Source organism: Sitophilus oryzae, unplaced genomic scaffold (assembly GCF_002938485.1).
Source record: "Sitophilus oryzae breed Bouriz unplaced genomic scaffold, Soryzae_2.0 scaffold_335_pilon_pilon, whole genome shotgun sequence".
Taxonomy (NCBI): domain Eukaryota; kingdom Metazoa; phylum Arthropoda; class Insecta; order Coleoptera; family Curculionidae; genus Sitophilus; species Sitophilus oryzae.
In genome coordinates this window covers 83,059-99,136 of record NW_022146902.1, presented here as the reverse complement: position 1 = coordinate 99,136, position 16,078 = coordinate 83,059, and the positions used below count along the sequence as shown (strand labels likewise).

General features: G+C 33.2%; 1 pseudogene; it reads right to left on the bottom strand.

Annotated features, from left to right (window-relative positions):
- Positions 1-12,651, bottom strand: part of LOC115884704 — a 98,662-nt pseudogene extending 86,011 nt beyond the window's left edge.
- Positions 12,652-16,078: the final 3,427 nt, after the last annotated feature.

The following is a 16,078-nucleotide window of genomic DNA, read 5'->3' as shown; positions in this document are numbered from 1 at the left end:
CTGTGGACTCTGAGTGCAGACATGAAGCGCAAAATCAAGTTGTTGAAATGGACTACCTTAGAAGAAGTGCAGGTATATCTAGGATGGAAAAAAAGACAAACATCGAGGTCAGGCGTATCATGAATGCATCGGAGGAGACAGTACTGGATCGAATCGAAAAATCCAGCTTAAAATGGTTTGAACATGTTCTGCGTATGCCGGAGAACAGGTGGCCAAAAAGAGTTTTCAATGGGCTCCCCAGGGCAGAAGAAAGAGAGGTAGACCTAGTATATATATATATATATATATATATATATATATATATATATATATATATATATATATATATATATATATATATAAAGAAAATCTGGGATTTAGTGGGGTTGCAGTCGGAAGGGTTTGACAAAATTAATACACTTTGTTAATTGTCAAGCTTTCGGAATTTATTTATTCCTTCCTCAGGACATTAACGTGGTACAGAAAATACCTTCATAAAAACTACATTAAACATGGTTTGTGTTGATAACTCCACCGTGAAAGCATCGCGGACCAGTCAACCACAAGGACTCTTATAAGGCGGTTAAGCCGCCAAATATAAGTTAGAACATTAGAATAGATATAGCGCAAAACAATTGACCCAAAGGTCAATTGTTTTGCGCCTCCACGCTTCGGATTGAGACGCAAAAAATTCTTTAATTTAAAAATTTCTAACATCTCCTAATTATTCTAATGTTCTAACTTATATTTGGCGGCTTAACCGCCTTATAAGAGTCCTTGTGGTTGACTGGTCAGCGATGCTTTCACGGTGGAGTTATCAACACAAACCATGTTTAATGAAGTAGTTTTTATGAAGGTAAATTCTGTAGACTGCAACCCCAAAAATCTTTGATCAAACCTCACTAGTCAATCGAGACTACTCACTAGTCAGTCGAGACTACTTTCTGCTTATATATATATATATATATATATATATATATATATATATATATATATATATATATATATATATATATATATATATATATATATATATATATATATATATATATATATATATATATATATATATTTTTTTTATACTTTTAGTAAATTTTTTAGGCATTTACTTTAAAAAATAAATTAAATATTTCTCCACAAAAATCTACATGTAAGAGAATTAACATAAACAAAATACAAATATCGTTAACTTTTTTTTTAAATTGGCACGTGTAAAACTTTAATCAATCAATTTAATTTTCTCATCCCAAAATTTGAGTTCGATAACCATTTACTTAACCACATTACCACATTACTTAAATATGATTATTAAGTTCAACTAATTCATATTACTAAAACATCTAAAATACAAATACATATGTATTTTTAAAATTAATTGTAAGTTCACCTCATCTCTCTTAAAAATTGTTACTTCTCAAAAGTTTCCATTAAAAAAAATAGACCATATACCGTATAAAATTAAATAATTGAAAGATCGGAAAATCACACAAATTTTCGGAAAAATTTTGACCACCTGCAGACGTACACAATCGTCAATTAAAAAAACACTACTGCTTTAGTATTTTAAATATTTTAATAAACGCAAAAATAGCACAGTATTTAGAAGGCAAGTTATAAAAATTTGGAAGAACTAATAATGCAGTGACGCAGACAAAAATCAAACGAATACTAAATTTCATTTATCAAAAGCATTCGATAGTCGTGGCTTAACGATAACCATTTAGTCGCACGGCGAGGTTGTCACATATGCTTTAGTATACAACTGAATGAATGATTTTATTCGAATGAAACCATTCGATAGTTGAAATCATTCATTCAGTAACCATTCGATAGTCTAATTCATTCGATAGTTCCCATCGCTAGTTTTCACCGTTCCCGTACTTTTCTTGATTTTTGTGAAAGTCAAATGTTAAAGCGCTTAGTAAAATATAGGCACCCCAAATAGGAAATATAGTTTCTTAAAAGAATATCTTAAAAAATGTGTTTACTTTTTTAAAGTTTGATGTCCTCTAATGGACAAACGAAGCACTTTTGTATAGAGGTAAAGTAAAAGTAAAGTAAAGATTTCAGTTAACGTCTCCTTTTTGCTGCCAGGGCTAATCTGGACGGGGCCTACTTTGTTCACGCGGAATCCGAACCGCGGTCCTCGGCCATATCATGGTCAATGGCCTACCGACTTGGCAAGTGTCTAAATCGACTCTTACTCACGAGATATCCGATCTCATCCGGCCTCGTACCGGCGTGAATGAGCAGTGTGTATCAATAGATTTTACACTTTTCCCTTGAACAGCAGCACGATACAGAGTTTCGAACCGGTCACCCGTCCATCCACTAGTATCGCCTTACGTCGCTTAACTTCCGTGTTCTAATGGGAACCGGTGTTTCGACGTATAGCTGGGCCGTTGCCCTTAAATTTAGTGTTATAATCGTATCCAAGCGAATCTTATTCTACAAGTATATTTACTTCTATTTAATGTCTTTATAATCCCTGATCTAAGCCATTCTAATGCAGTTTTCAATTTCACGTCATAGAAATTTGGCATATTTTAGCAGTGAGTGTTAATTTCAATTTAAATAACACTCTAGCACCGGACCTAAGCGACTCAAATTCATTTCCATTCAGATTTTACTCTAGGGAAATTTGACAGACGACAGACCTATTCGTGGCGAGTACAGCATGATTTCTATAGAGGGCACACTTCATAAAGCAAAGTTAAATGAAAATGTAACTTTACAATGACTTTAACGGTAAGTATATTATATGATATATGATAGATGTGATATTGTATGCTGAAGTATAAGGACCCAAGAACAATGTAACAATACCAAACTAGAGGTGTTGGAAAAGTAACTATTGGTTACTGGAGTTCTCGTTACTGATTGATACCCGAAGTAACGAGTAACGAATTTAAAACCATACGATTACTTTGATTACCGTAAATACTTATAGTACACACAACCAAACTTATATGGAATCATCTATTATTTTTCATAATTTTTGAGACGTATGAAAATTTTGTGTTTAGGAATAAAACTCAGTCCTTACCAATAACTTTTAATATAAAATAATCCATATAGCAATAAAAAAATAATCAGTTCCCAAAATAAACACAATGGAATTTTTTTGGTTTCTGAAACGAAATTAAGATTTAAATTTTTAATGGCCAAAAAGCAAAAACAAGAAGAAAATTGCTAATAATTTTAGTAATCCTTGTTGCCACCTTATGCAAGCTCCTGTCCGCGCTGGCATGCTTCTTATTAAATTATCAATGTTGTCTTGGGGTATGTTTTCCCATTCTACTAATGCTGCATCAATAAGCTGTGCGGGATTTCCTGAATTGTTTCGACGAGCTCTAACCCTTCTTTTGAGCTTGTCCCACAAGTGTTCGATAGGGTTTAGATCTGGTAAACATGCAGGCCAATCCAAAGCAATGACACTTTCTGTTTCTAGACATTCTTTAGTCACTCTACTGGTATGGGGAGGTGCACTATCGTGCATGAAGTTAAAATTATCCCCAATTATAGCTTTCCATAGATTAGCGATTAGTTCTAGCACTAAATCAATATAACTCCGACCCGTTAAGGCTTGTTGAAGTGGTAACAATGGAGTTTTTGCTCCCAGCATAATACCTCCCCAGAACATTACAGTTCCTTCTTTATATCTTGGTACCTTCTTTATACCATGGCAGCCTGGAGTCTCGCTCGTCTTCCTGGAGCTCTGAAAACCCGAATTCGATGATCATCTGATCTTAGACCAATTCTGGTTTCATCCGAAAAAAGAACATTTTGCCAATTCCGAGTTGTCCTGTTTTGATGTTGAAGGCATCAATTTAGCCGGTCAATTTTATTTTGCCGAGATAACTGCGGAATCCGTAACTCTCTCCTGCTGTAAAACCCTCGAGCAGGAAGCCTTTTTCTTATGGTTTCAACTGAAACGTTCACACTTGTAGCTGCCTGTAGCTGCCTGAAGCTGTCTTTGTAGTTTTGGATGGGAAACATTGCGATTTATTCTAGCAATTTGGCACACAAGGCGGTCTTATTGTTCAGTTGGGACACTTTGACCACTTTGTCTGGGCCTGTCCTTGTGTGTTCTAATTCCAAGTACCTTGCATATGTTTTCGATACAATACCCTGGGTAACGCCTACTATCTCTGCTACGTCTCTTTGGGGCATTCCTCTTCAATGAGAGCAATAATTCTTCCTCTCTATACATATGTTAATCCAACATTAGGCATTTTTTAATTGTTTTGTATCGAATGAAAATTACCGGACAATCGTGATTTTACTATTGCACACAAAATTCAAAAGAAAATAAATCGCAGCATAGCAGTCGTTATTCTTTATTATCATGTTTATTTACAACAAAAAGCCATATCTTAAAGTTGTATACCAATTTTTTTCCTTGCAAGAAATTTAGTCAGAAAGAAAGAGTGATTCCATATAAGTTTGGTTGTGTGTATTTATCATTTAGTTTATCGTATCGTACTTATACGTATACCTAATATGTAAATGTGTATAGTATTGTATCGTAAATGTAATCAAATACGAAGTCTATGAAAACATAAAAGGTGGCAAAAGGGGGTGAAATTAGGGATGGACATACAAATTTGTTAAAATCTGTTCTAGGCGTACCTATGAAATTTTGCACGGAGGTTTCTTTGGTGACGTAATTGAGCACTAAGGCGCGATTTTTGGAAATTCGCCCTCTAAGGGGGTGAAATGAGGGAATAGATGTTGTATACGAAAAAAATAAAATCTGTTCTAGCAGTATAAAATTTTGCGGATAGGTTCCTTATGTGGCGTAATGAGGAAGATGCATATATTTTATTTTTCGCCAGAAACTGTTCAATTTATTAGAATAAATATGTGTAAATGCAAAAAAAACTTTTTTCTTGAAAGCAGTACCACAATTTTATAAAACGGGTCATTAAAATACTATGGATAACGCAAACGACGCCTCGCGAATTGAAACGATATTCTATTGGTCTGACGTCACCCGCCGTTCTCGTCGACGCGCGATGGACAGCAGCAGCCAGACGTGTTCCGTTTATATACGTATTTAAGTGGCGTACTAAGACATTTTTGTTGCTTTTAGCGTTAATCGAAGGAGCTTTTTATGCTTTTTTGTGCAGTTCTTATTTGTATGTGTTGTGTGTTCTGAGAATTTTTTAAGTAATGGCAGATTCCGGGTTTGTAAAAGCACAATCAGATAACTTGCCAAAAGTCGATGCTTTTATGTTGGCTGTTTTTATAAATACAAATTCCCAATTTATTGGTGCTGAATTACGACGAAAAAAACGAGAGGTATGTAACATTTATGCTTTGTAGTACTGAGGCATATTTAAGTATAAGTAGGTACCTACTGTTACGAACTTTTATATAGTTATAAATATTAATGTTATAAACTTATTTTTCAGATCAGGTAGGGAGACGTATGGAGATAATGCTGTAGGTTATGTAGAAGTGAAAAGAGACAAAAATATTTGTTTAGTACGTGGAAAAATAACTCCAGAGCATAGCGTGAAAAAGAAAGTTTTTTATATATTGACACCCCCTTACCCTTGTTATTTTTAAAGATTGTTTTTTTACGAAATTATAGGAAATAAATTGTTTATCAGTAATGAAAATATTATAAGGTGTGCCATAAGCAAACGCCAAAATTAAGTTACTTTTTTAAGTGAAACACCCTATATATTTTTGGATTCTTCGGAAATTTCTAGATATTCTAGATATATTTCATGTATAATATCCTATACCTATCTTCAAATGTTTACGAAATATTGACAGTTGAAAAGTGAAAAATACCTACAATTTTGTGGACCACCTTTTTTGAGACACTCTGTATAACTAGAATTAGTTTTAAAAGAGAGTATATGAAAAACCGTGCAACTTTTTTATTTAATGTTTTCTTCTAAAACTTGCAGTTAAGGCTGTATGTGGGTGTCAAAATATAATGAATAACCCTGTACATTCAAATTTCATATACCTATGTAAGACAATATACATAAATATATGAACTTACATCAAAATGTTCTTCACAACAATAAATCGTAAAAATAGAGGATAATTTAACGTTTTTCTTTTCATCTCTATTCATGGCCTTGGACCATTTTTTTCTGTTTTCGCTCATCCATTACTATTTATAAATATCACTAATTACTAATTATGTATTAATTAACACAAATAACTAAAATTTTGACTCGGATTCAACAGCGTTTAAAAGCAAACTGTGTAAAATAAACACGCGTCTGGCTCCACTCAACCAGGAAAACGGCGGGTGACGTCACAGCGGCAAGGCGCGGTAGAGAGCGTTTGCCCGGCCATTTAAATTAACAATATTTAATTATTTTATATTAGCATTTGTTAACTTTCGGCATTTCTTAACCGATATCAACGATTTTTTTTTGTTCAATTTGTAATTATATGAACTATTTTTTAAAACCATTATTTAAAAACATGCATTTTCCTCATTGACCAGTTAAAAGCTATTTTCACGTCTTAAGAGGGCAAAATAAGGGGTAAAAGTTCATTTCAAGACTCAAAAGTTTTTTAGAATCGGTTTTAGAAGTATGCAATTTTGCGTAGAAGTTTCTTAAGTAACGTAATTGAGCACTAAGGGGCGATTTTTAGAAATTCGCCTTTTAAGGTTGTGAGACGAGGGGTGAATGTTCAGAAAAAAAATTTCAGGAGTATGTAAATTTGCACAGAATATAAATAAATATAAATAAATAAATGCCTTTATTGTCAACAAATTTTTCAATTTGTGGACATAGGTAAACTAACAAACAAAGTAAAAAAAAAACAAGGTACACAAACAAACAAACAAAAGATAATACAAAACATTATACAAATAATTTTGTCTTATTGTTAAAATAAACATATATAAATGTTTACAATGTCAAAGAACAAAAAAAAATTAAAATAATATTCAAAAATATTTAGCCAGTTTATAGCAAAATATCAATGACCTCTAAATAAATTAATTTCGATGTCATTAGTAAATATAGCAATAGCAAACATTAGACCAGTGTTTTCAAGATCAAATTCGATTTTCAATTCAAATATAATTCATTTACGGCGTAGAAAGCCTTGTCTAGTAAATAAGAGTTCAATGCTTTGCGAAATGAAAAAAATGATGTTATGGATTTGATTTCAAATGGCAGGTGATTGTGCATTTTTTTCGAGTTGTATAATATTGAACTTTTAACTAACTCTGAGCGTGGGGTAGGTAGATAAAGATCTTGCTCCGCGTTCCTGAGTGGATAAGTGTGAGATGGCCTTTCTTGAGAAGCTGATACATGTTTACGTATTAGGCAAACGGATTCAAATATAAATAAGGAAGGAAGAGTCAATATTTTTAATTCTCTAAAAAAGCCCCGGCAATGAGTTCTGCTGTTTAGTCCCAGTGAATATCGAACAGCTCTCTTCTGGAGCTTGAAAATGCGGTCAAATTGAGCCGCACAACACGTACCCCAGAATGGAAGGGCATACCTGAGGTGCGACTCAAAAAGTGCATAATAAACAGTTCTAGCCACTGACAAGTTAAGCTCCTTAGAAACAGACCTTAATGCAAAACAGGCAGAGCTCAATTTTTTCGACAAAGCTTCGATATGTATGTCCCATTTCAGAGAATTGTCCACAACAAGCCCTAAGAATTTTACGGATTTTACGACGTCAATGGTGGTGTTGTCAAGTACAAAAGGCTGCAACGAGTTTTTATACGACAAAGCCTTAGTTTTAGAAATGTTGAGACTCAGGAGGTTCGAATCGCACCAAGATTTAATGGTGATTAAGTCATTTGATATAATCCTATGAAGTGCCGCGATGTCCTTGTTGCTCCAAGTGAAGCTAGTGTCGTCCGCAAAAAGACATATTTTGCCACTGATGTTTATGTTAGCAATGTCGTTAATAAAAAGAAGAAACAAAATAGGGCCTAGTACTGAGCCTTGTGGTACTCCACATTCTATTGGCTTGCTAGAAGACAACGTGGTATCCACCCTCACAAGTTGACTTCTGTTGCTCAGATACGACTTAAACCATTCGAGAGATGATCCCCTGAACCCATAGTGCTGCAGTTTATTAATTAGGATCTTATGATTTACACAATCGAACGCCTTAGAAAAATCACAGAAAATTGTTGCTGTAGAATGATGGTTGTTTAGGCTGGAGTAAACTTTATTAAGGAGGGAAAACATAGCGTCATTTGTGGACTTGTTGCTCAGAAATCCAAATTGATATTCAGTAAGTATTTTGTACTTAAACAGAAAAGATACCAGCCTGCTTTTAACCAACCTTTCTATGATCTTAGATAGCGTTGGAAGGAGTGCAATTGGGCGATAGTTAGAAGCTTCATCTTTGTCTCCTCCTTTGTGCAGTGGAATGATTATTGCCGTCCTAAGACATTTTGGAAAAATACCATTTTGGAACGACATGTTTATTAAAGTTGTTAGGTGATTCAGAGTGCTTTCTGGCAGATTCGAAAACATTTTTAAAGTTAGCCCGTCGGTCCCAATATTGTGCCCTTAAGTGATGAAAAGATTTTTTGAAATTCATGCCCTAAGAGGGTGAAATTAGGTGTGAAATTTTGTACAAGTGAACTTTTGAATATCTGTATAAAAAATTGTAACGGTTCTAGAAGTATTAAATTTACACACAGAGTACACAGAGGTATCCATTAAATGAGAAAGAATTATACACAGAGGTATGCATTAAATGAAAAACGTGAGTACTAAGAATCTATTTTTGAAAATATATCCCTTAAGGTGTAAAATTAGACACAAAGGTTGGCAGCAGTTGAGAAAATTGACAGCAGTGCCAAAATCAGTACAAAGTAATCAAAGTATCGAATATTTAAAATGATTACTTAGTAGTCGAGTAACGATTAGTAACGAGTAATCAAAAGTAACGGAAATCAACGTCACTAAACAATACTTTTGGTAACTTAAAACAAAAAATAATCTTTGCTATCTTAATATAATTTCAGAATTCTCGACAAAATACATTGACAGAACACTGATGAACAAAACTGATTGAAAAATGAAAAACACTGATTTGATATTCTATAGAAATAAATTTTTCAGTGCCTTAAATTTGACCAGTTGTAAGAAAATAGACACATTAAAAGTTCCTTGATTCTAACAAGACGTTATACAATCGTGAAAGATTAAGCAAATATTTGATAAACATTTTAAACTGGTCTTGCTTTGGATTATTTTTTATCTTCTTGAAACAAAATTAAAATTAAGTGCTCTTGAAATGTATTTATTTTTGTTTGTTACAGAATTTTGTATCAAGAACCATCAATAATTCTTAAATGATGATAATGCACAAAAATGATGGAGATTTTTCAAATATTCGTAAAATGTTAACCCAGTGACCTATAAAGTAAAAACAAGAATGACAGTAACATCAACATCTGATGATCAGATATATGAGGATTTTGTAAACGTTCAAAATACAACATGAAAAATAAACAGTTTTCAAATAACATACCAGTACCGTATGATCGAATAAAAACGGCGTCAGTGATGGCTCGGAAATGAAGATCGCTGTCATTTTACATGTAAATTTATATGGTTATACGTCCAACGTTGGAACGAACGTTCGAACCAACGTTTGACACAGTTTTCGACAATATTAAAATTGGCGAATGTGTCTCTTACACGATGCTTCGAACGTTGGTTCCAACGTTGGACGCAAACCTGGCGCTACATTTGTGAAATTAACTCAGTGTTGTACGTACTCTCCGGGACATTTTTTCAAATTCCGACCGGAAAACCCCGGACGCTTTGAAAACCGGGACATGTCCGGGTAAATCCGTTTGTATTTAAAAAATCGGGACAAACGTAAAATTTTATGTGCCCATAGGATTTTGAAACAATATTTTATGCCTTTTTGCGTTAACTTAAAAAACTATTCAAAATTTATAAATAATTATGTAAAAATAAAAAATGAAAAGTTGAAAACAAAATTAGTAAACAATCAATTAAATCTAAAACAACTAGAACAAAACATAAACAAAATCAAGAGTTTCAGCTGTATAATCTGTAAAATTGGCTTTATTCATATTTGATTATTTTTAAATGAACATTTTTTGACAAAATACTCAACCACAACTCACCACAATACAACAAAACACTTTAAAATATAACATACTTAGTATACACAAGTATAAAAAGGTCTTTTAACCCCTACAAGTGCGCTAATTTCCACTAAACACTTTACTATTAACACTGGACGCGATTCGTTAACGAGCTTAGCATCAAATTTATGCTTAGCAAAACGAAGATCCTGTGTTAAAAGCAAAGTGTTTTGGTGTATATTGCGGTGAATTAGTGTTTTATTTTGCTGTTGTAACACCAAAGGTTCCAACCCCCAACTGTAATAAATATTTTTTATTTGTTTTGTTGCTGTAATAATAAGAACCTTATCATCTTTAATAAGATCCATAAATCCTTAAATGCGATATAGTAAAATTAAATGAGATTTGAAGTTCCGTTCTAAGGTCTGTTCCCAGAAGAATCCCGGACTAGTCAGCACGTTTCTCATTGGTTAAAATGCGTAGAAACCTGATTGTTAGTCAGGTTTCTACGCATTTCAACTAATAAGAAACGCGCTGACTAGTCAGAGATTCTTCTGGGAACAGGGCCCTAATGAGCTTAACTGAAAATCTATTTCTAGCATCTGTCTACTTCAACATCATACGTGAAAATATATAAATAACAACCCCTTAAACAATGAAGGTATACATATAATTTACTCTAGTGTTAAAAAATACTTTATTTTTTTATCTATAGTTTTTATATCCTTTTTGGCAAATTTCCTTTATGCAAGTTTTTATTATCGAGTATTCATTAAACAGAGTATCAATATCTACTTCTTTTAATTCTAAAATTTCTAAAATTTTAATTATTTCGTGTAAAAGAAGTGTTTTTAAATTCCAGAAATGAATAAACATGTATTTGAATAATAAATTTTACAATTTTATTGTTTAATTAACCCTTAACTGGTCCGGCGTCGTCTGACAGACTACGCCAAATAATTAACTCATTCTTATTAGTTACTGGGACCGCCTACACGATTGGCGTTCCAGCTTAATCCTCCCCCTCTCGGTCAACAACTGATAGCCATATTTATGCCCAAACTGGATTAGTTTTTTAGAAGTTCTGGCAGAAGTTACTTAAGCCGTAGTCTCTTAGACGACGCCGGACCGTTTGTGTAAGATTTTGTGTGTGAGAAACTTTTATAAAATATGGCCGGGCCTTCGAAAAGATTGCGTTTAGGAGACTCTAGTGACGAAGAAACTGTATTAAAATGATATGATGAGGACTGTTACAGTGACAATATGACAATCTGCCAGACAAATGCGTTTGACTATGTCAAATATTCCACGAGAAATATGCTTTACAATTGGTAGAATACTTGCAATTCCTGTACAACCACAACACGCCCACAGAGATATCGTCCCATTGCTGCCAAAAGTCACTAACTTACTTTTTATTACTTCCGAGAAAAATGCGTCTAAAGATGAATTGCATTGCATAAAGATGTTATAGTTAGTAACTATTCGGTATTAAAATAAAACATAAATAGCCAGAAATCGTAGTTAATGACTTTGGTAATCGATTCTCCGCTTGAAAACATAGTTAGTGATTGAATTTGGTTATTCGGAAAAATGTTAGTGACTTTTGGCAACAATAGGACGATATTTCTTATCCTAGAGTTCTTATACTAGTTAAAGACAATGTTTTGTCTAAGTTAATTATTTTTAATGTCTAGAATGTACAAATCCATTGTGTAAAACATGTTCAGGAAAACAAAAAATGAACTTTGTCACATGCTGTAACTAAAACTTTTTCTTTAATTCCAGTTTTATAACTTATTTTTTTATATATAGTATTAAAAACTTATTTCTATATTGTAATGACTGTCAGAAATTTAGTTTTATTTTTTAAAACTTAATATACGGTTTTTTTTTTCAAATTTATATGTATGCTATTTTATTTTGTAGTATATTTTCTTAAGGTTTATATTAATTGAACCCATTTTTGTCTAGATTAGTTTAATAATACATAAAATAATATATAATGAAATAAAAATTTGTTATTTTTTAGTTTTTGTGTTTTTTTAATTTTTTAGAAGGCGTAGTCCTACAGACTACATGACCGTTTATGATACATATCAATTACCGGACCAGATAAGGGTTAAAAACGTGGCTATTAAACAAATAAAAATCGGGACATTAGGCCTTTGCGTGGAGACGATCTCTTGGGTCAAAATCGGGACGGCAACCCTGATGGAAATCCTAATTATATGCAAACATGCAAATGCATATACTCTTATGCTTATGTCTATTAATCACTTACCTAACACTAGTAATATGCAGTACTAATACTAGAATCCACTCCAGTCGTACCCTTATCTTCCTTCCGGGGTAGATTCAACACTGTCGTTCGTTTCCACCCTTGTTTTCGTACAGCTCCAATCCATGAATCTGTAACAACCAACACCGCACCGTTAACATGGCAACATTTCGCGACACAACGACACAACTGAATACAAATCGAAATGATCCGCTCGGTTGGGATGTTTATCTGTCACAGCTATTAACATAATTTCATCTTCTCTTAACCTTTAGACCCGGCCTATCTTAATTGCTTTCCCAATCGCATTTCACTTAAACCGAATAGTATTTGCTGGTTTTTATAGTAGATTGGTTCAACCAAAGTGGTACTAATAATACCGAATAATGTATACTATTTTTAAAGCAGTGTCATAAATGCAACAAAAAAAAGAGTAATAAAAGTTCTATTTATGTGTAACTGAATAAAAATATATATGACATTGAAATGGTAGATAATATAGTTTTCCAGAAGTTTTTATACCTAGAATCCAGTGGCGTAACTACTTTTCTCTAGGGGCTGTCATTTTTGAAATATAACTTAAACTTTTGAATTTTTTAAATGGGATACCCTGTATATTATTTCGTTTTGTTTTATTTGCCTTGTTATGAACTTTCTAAAAATACAATCTACTCTATAGATACTTGTTTTCATAAATAAGGTAAAAACGCATTATTTAACTTTTTAACATAAACCTACAACAAAATAAAACACTAATTCAGCACAACACACCAAAATACTTTTATTTTTGCCCTGGACGGCGCGTTTCGCTAACCATGATGGCATCATCAGCAGATGATTAAAACAGTTAGTTTAGCGAAACACGCGTCCAGTGTAAACGTAAAAGTGTTTTGGTGTATTGTGGTGAATTAGTGTTTTATTTTGTTGTAGGTTTAAATAATGCGTTTTTACCTTATTTATGAAATCAAGTATAGAGTAGATTGTATTTTTAGAAAGCTCACCAATTATAATGCCGTACTAATGTAATGTTAAATTCACCGCAGTTGTTTGGGATTAAACCTTCATTCAGAACCTCGAAATTAGTGGTTTCAATTAGCGTAGAAGTTTGTTCCTCTAATATCAATGTAAGGATTCAGAACGTCAAAATTAGTGGTAGTAATCTTCAATTAGTGGAAAAAGTTAACAAACTTTTAACTTTTCCACTAATTATGCTTCAAAATTTGCGGCGAATGTCATTTTGGGCTGTGATTATCATCCGTCAAGAGAAATTGTAGTTACAAATCAAAATTTTATTGTTTAATAAGCTAAATCTTATACAGACCGGACCACCGTAGTAGTAACATAGGCAGAACCAGACGAATTAGCGTATACCCGTCCGCCGGATAAAAAGCAGGCGAAAAAATGCCATAAAATAAAAATAGGTAAATATGTGATAAGAATGTTTCATAATTTGTATTTATTCGTGTTTTAATAGCCAAAACGAATACATAGATTCTCGCGACAGTTCTCGTGTAAAATTTATTTTTTAAGTAAAATAATGGATGTTTACGAAGTTCGTGAGAAAATTCAAATTGTAAAATGCTATTTCCAAAATAGGTCTTATCGGGATATACAAACAATTTTTCCACAAACTTTTGTAAACAGGCCAATTCTATCTTTACCTACTATATCAAGAGTTATTAATAATTTTGAAACACATGGGTGGCGTGTCCCCACAAAAACACAATGTTGATGTGTTGATTAATGAAGAACAGGAGTTAAAGCACGTGTTTAACCGTTTAATTAGTGAACATGGAACTATTTTGTGATCCGCTAGATGACCAGATCTTTCTCCCAATGATTTCTTTTTGTGGGGTTATGTAAAACCCAAAGTGTATGGTCATAATAGGGCTAATAATCTGGATGAGCTTCAAGTAAAAATACGAGAGGCTTTCCAAACTATTAGCCCTAATATGTTAGCCAATGTCAGACGGGAATTTTACGACCGCCTAGGCTTCTGTCTAGCACAAGAAGGTGGTCTTTTTCAACACTTGTTATAACTTTTTTTTATTTAGAGTAATATTTTAGTTCTTTTTGGGTTTAGAGAATTTATTTATTTTTAGTTTTGGCTTGTAAAAACACTCAAATAATAAAGATTTAAGTATTTTTATTTTAAATGTTACCTTAAGTGAAGGTAAACACTTAAAATGAAAATAATAAATACTCGGCACTCCTCGCGTCGTATTCCTAGTCTGTCACGACCGACCCGACCAAGCACAACTGCAACTTCGTACTGCCTGACTAGCCGACTAGCCGGCAGTGAATCTCGAGTACGAACGCAAATTGGGTAAACGTTTAAGTTTTTTTTTAAACGTAATTCGTCCAGCAACTAGCTATGTTACTAGTAGCCTGGTCTTCTCTGTAGACGGAGAGAGAGCTGGCTACATAAAAAACCTTATCATAGTTACATGGCTAATTTTTCTTGTGAAGTATCCTTATGTGTAGCCATTATGAAATAGTGATGTCTGCCAGCGCGATCCCGGGGCTTAAAGCGGGGACAGCCATTTCGAAAGGGTGAAATTTTGACACTAAAAATATTATAAGGTACACGAGTTATAATTGCCAAATAGCTTTTATTTATTATTAAGAAACTTGGAAAATTGTTGGCAGACATTTTTCTCGTGAGTTAAATGCCGGCAGACAACGCGAAAGAGGCATGAAATTTTGAAAAAAAATCGTATACATGCATGCCGATTGGTCGAATGTCATATTTATTTATTTATTTATAAAGCCGTATGCAAAAGGGCATACAAAAAAAATCGTGGCTTAATCAGCGGTAGACAGTTATCAAAAGCGCGATATTACTCTTAGAATAGTCTTGGAATATGTTCAGGGCTGGTATCTCGACAAAAGAAATATATTTTCTCTTTACCGTTTTTCAAATGAGTCCAAAATAACCGTTCAAGTTTGAAAATTTAAAGACATTTTTAGAAAAATTTATTTTAAATAATTTTGTGAGTCACCTATTTTTTTCTGTATTTGCATCCATTCTTTTAGTGTCGTAATCATAGAGTAAATCCGTGGGTAAATTTTACGGTGAAAAGGCAGTTCTACAAAGTTTTCTAAAATATAAAGGAAAATTTTTAAAAAATGCATGATTTTCAAGGCGGGGAACGTTTCCTGAAAGCGCTAGAGTAATATTGCGCTTTTGATAACTGTCTGCCGCTAATTTTGCCACGATCTTTTTGTCTGCCCTTTTGCATACAGCTTTTAAAATGAATAAATATGACTAAAATTTCATGCCTCTTTCACGTTGTCTGTCGGCATTTTAGCGACAAGAAAAATGTATGCCAACAATTTTTCACGTTCCATAAAAATAAATACAAGCTATTTTCGCAATTATAACTCGTGTACCTTATAATATTTTTAGTGTCAAAATTTCACCCTTTCGATTGGCCGCCCGCACTTTAAGCCCCGGGATCGCGCTGGCAGACATGACTATTTCATAATGGCTACACATAAGGAGACTTCACAAGAAAAATTAGACATGTAACAATGATAAGGTTTTTTATGTAGCCAGCTCTTAGACTATTAGGCTTTCTCTATGGATACAACTGACTACCGCAAGCTGTTGCTAGGATATTCTATTAATTTTAATTGTGTCTTTAAGACATTGTGAATGATCGTAAATTAAAAAGTATAAAGCGTAATTGAAACCACTGTTTATTCCACTAATTGCGAGGTTCTGAATGAAGCTT